The following is a 4,322-nucleotide window of genomic DNA, read 5'->3' as shown; positions in this document are numbered from 1 at the left end:
GAGACACCGGGGAGAGGGGTGGGGGAGCGAGGGTTTTGCAGCCACTAAAAAGAGGGGGGAGGTCTGTTCCTTTCAGCACCCTAAATAAACGCACTGCAGGGAACGAACCCCCCCACAGGGAAACCAACCTCCCCTCCCCCGGGCGTTTTCCTGCAAACAAGCTCTTTAATTGACAAAAATCCCCAATCGGCTATGTGCCTGGGTTGGGATTTTTTTTAATTATGGAGCTAAGATTAGTTGCTTGATGCAAATGGATATAAAATAATAAAAATAGCCAAGCCGAAGGCAAAGCAGATCTATGCGAGGCAAATAGGCAGCCAAGGAAAATGAGCCGTGGATTTAATAGACCTTCAGGTGTCTTCGGGGTCTTCTAATATTTCTAGTGTTGCATTGAAAGTGTCATCAAACCTAAGCACTTGTTCATTTCTTCAATGTATGGGTCTTCTCTTGCGTTTCTCTTGGGCAGGGGGGGAGTTGGTGGGTGGTTGTTAATAAAGTGAAAATGTCACCTCCCCCAAGCAATATTTAAGGTGCCCTGATCTATGCTGCCTACACACCAAAGGCCCAATCCTGATCTTACTTACACCAACTTTAAACCAGGGCCGTTCCACTGGTTCACTGGAATTTCTTTGGGTTCTGAGCCCAGCATAATTCAGCACTCTATTTTCCACCAGTGCCTGGGCTCTGGGGATGCTGATGTTTGCCATTACTTCAAGAGAGATTTCTGGGGTCCATAGCTTGGAGAAAAATAAATACCGCTCTGCCCAAGGGTGAAATTTCACTGGGATACCACACCTCCAAACAAAAACTATGAGCCTCAAAGAGTTTCAACTTGTGGAGTTACCTTGAATTTTTCCATTAGGAGGGGAGGGTCTGAGTTGCCTCTCCTGCCTTTGGATTTGGCCCACAGAACCAACCATCTTCCCAGACCAGCTTGGATCTTGGAGGATGCGCCAGAGGCCAGTGGCTCTACACCAGCTCTGAACTCCCCTGTTTTGCCAATCCAAGTGCCACAGATTCTCTGGGATCCTTCACAGGGAGGTTCTACAATATGGAAGGAAAGGCTCTGGCAGTATTAACTTTCACTGTTTCTGCCCACATTTTTTTTGGGAGGGGGGAAAGTTTGCATGAGCCCAGCCTGTTCTGCCCTGCCCTATCCCACTGCCTCCCACGCCTCTGTGCTGAACCCCTCCTGGGAGAATTGAGGGGACAGAGAAAACATGCTAAAAGCAGGCAAAACTTCCCCTTCCATACGTGCAGGCTCCCATCTGCATCCTGACGTGGAGGCAACCAGGCGGCCTTGGGAGAGTCATCAGAAGCCAGAGTTCCCCAAATCTGAATGAACATTTCCAGGGAATGGGGGGAATTGAGTAGGAGGGTGTTGTGACTTTCCTGGCAGCAGGAGTCCCTTGCTAGAATCCCCTGAGTTCTCTGGTGGCTCAGTGGCACCTCAAAGCCCTCCTCCCCCCAATGAATAAATGTTCCATGGGGGGGTCTATAGCTCCCCCCGGGGTATTCTGCTCATCACACCCTAGATCTAACCTAGATATGATTATGGCCTTAATTCTCCAAACGCTCGCTCAGGCCAATAGTCCCACTTATCTACCTTTGCCCCCCAACCCAAGCTATGCAGCCTCACCTGTGTTTCAGAGGCTGATGCTCAGACAGTAGATAATGTTTTCACCTCTCAGCTCACAGAGAGCCGAACTAAAGGCCCTTTGTGCTGCTCTGGCAGTGTAAAAGGACCACAAAATGGGCATAAATGCCCCCCTGAGAACACTTCTTGTGCAGGGGGACTTCCTGGCTGGTGTGGAGCTGGCATAAGGACTCTTCCCTGGCCCTGCTCCTAGCCCCTGGGGTGGGGCATGTCCAGGAAGGACTGCACTATGGCTATCCTGTTTCCCAGCCCCTGTAGGGGACCCTAGGACTGTTCTAGCATATGGGGGAGGGGATGAACAGACACTATGTGGCCCCAGAATACAAGAGGTGCAAAGGTCGCTTAAAGCCACCTAACCCAGGGTTTCTCAAACAGGGGTCGCCGCTTGTGCAGGGAAAGCTCCTGGCGGGCCGAGCCGGTTTGTTTACCTGCCGCGTCCACAGGTCCGGCCAATCGCGGCTCCCACTGGCTGCGGTTCGCTGCTCCGGGCCAATGGGGGCTGCAGGAAGTGGCGCGGGCCGAGGGATGTACTGGCCACCGCTTCCAGCAGCTCCCATTGGCCCAGAGCAGCGATCTGTGGCCAGTGGGAGCCGCGATCGGCCGGACCTGCGGACGGGGCAGGTTCCCTACACAAGCAGTGACCCCTGTTTGAGAAACCCTGACCTAACCACTCCCTTCCCCCCAGCCTCCACATACACACTGTTACTGCCCCAAGTTCCAAGTCAGGGCCATTGGGTCAAATTCTGCTCTTGGGTGGGCTGCCCGTAGGGCACAGATCCTACCAGTCAGTCCGGTGGCCCCAGCGGGTTCTGTTGGGGCAGGATGGTGTCAACTTACTAGTTATTCCAGATTTACCCTCCAAGTATCTCCAAGCAGAGATTGGCCCAAAATATAGATATATTTTTATTTTGGGTTCAAATAAGTGTTCTGAACCGATAAAAAAAATCCACCCACTGAGTAATAGCCAGTTTCATTTTATTTAGTGAACACCTTCCCCCCTTGTCTTAAAGTGGTAAAAATCTACATGTCTTCTCACCAATCTGTTGTTTCCCACTGTCATTTGGACCCAATGCTGGTCTGTCAGTACAGGTTTAGGCCCATAGCTGTTGGGAGCTGAGCTCTGAATGGCTCGGCATGGACGGCTGGCTCCACACGGAGTGCAGCAAAGCAAGGCCTTGCAGCCCGCAGACTAATGTAGCTCGGTGTTAAAACTGAAAGCGACAGTGTCCAGTTAAAAATCATGGGCCAGACCATCCCTTCTGCCCTTTGATGATGGGAGAGGAAAACCCATTCCTTCGGCCCAAACAATGGCAGAGGCCCCTCTCTCTGACACTGAGAAAATCACCATGTGCGTGTTGGCCCAGACTCTCCAAGGTACTTAGGCTCCTAATTTCCACTGATTTCAGGCAAAGTTAGGATAGGGTGACCAGATGTCCTGATTTTTGGGTCCTTTTCTTATATAGGCTCCTATTACCACCCCCCCATTTGTCACACTTGTTGTCTGGTCACCCTAAGTTAGGAGCTTATATACCTTTGAGAATCTGGGTTTCTGTGGCAGGGGAATGCATAGGAGGTGGGAAGAGATCTGGGCCAAGGGAAAGCTGCTCATTCTCCTCTAAACCTGCCAAAATCTGGTACCAGTTCCTGCTCTGTTCTCTCAACCCCCTTGGCATAGGCAAGGAACCAATGAGAGCGTGTCTTCCAAGGGGAGTTGTGCTGCCAGGGTGGACTTAGGTGGCACACGGCCTGTAGTGTGTATTGGATGTACCCCCCTCAACTGAAGACATTGGCAGGTCAGAGTGGGGAGCTGAGCTATCTCATAGAGCTGGAAGGGACCCTGAAAGGTCATCCAGTCCAGCTCCCTACCTTCTCTAGCAGGACCAAGTACTGATTTTTTCCCCAGATCCCTAAGTGGCCCTCTCAAGGATTGAGCTCATAACCCTGGGTTTAGCAGGCCAATGCTCAAACCACTGAGCTATCCCTCCCCCCTACGGAGGAGGGAATGCCCTACCCCTCATGAGGAGATGATTCTGAGGTAACTCCCTTTTCCCAGCCCTCTCATGGGTTTTCCTGCAAGAGCCTGGGCTTTCGAAAGAATTCCCTACAGGTGTCATTAATTGCTAGAGCTTTTCAAAGCATGGCTGGGTCACTTTATAAGCATTTGCTTAAAGCTGCTGTGTGAATCACGTTTCCAGTGTGAATAAACTCTAGACCTAAAGAGAAAATCACACCAGAGGGTGTTTCACGAGTATTATGCAAAAACATTTGTTTTGCCTGGAGTCAGTGCAGGAAACTCTCAACTTGTCTCATGTTTGCATGACTAAGAATTGTTGTTAATTACTGGTCCCCAATTCATTCAGAAAGTTCAGGAACTGTAGCCAACCCTGCAGCAAGCCTGGGATGGACTTTGAGGAAGTAACATCACCAGAAACCAGGTGAGTTTTGCATGGGATCTGTTTTTTCTGCAACATTGTGCAGGGCTTGGTTGTTAACTCCAGGAATTATTTACAAGGCTAGAATTATAAAAGTCTAATGTACTAGCCACTGTATATGCACATTGTTTATTTTTTGCATGTCTCTCAGCTTGGACAATGAAACTAGACTAAGTCAGTTTAATTTTCTAGTTTCTGATCAGCAACATGGTTCTCAGTGGGTATCGAACTTG

This window comes from Chrysemys picta, chromosome 10 (assembly GCF_011386835.1).
Source record: "Chrysemys picta bellii isolate R12L10 chromosome 10, ASM1138683v2, whole genome shotgun sequence".
Lineage (NCBI taxonomy): Eukaryota > Metazoa > Chordata > Testudines > Emydidae > Chrysemys > Chrysemys picta.
Note: the sequence above shows the minus strand (reverse complement) of the source record.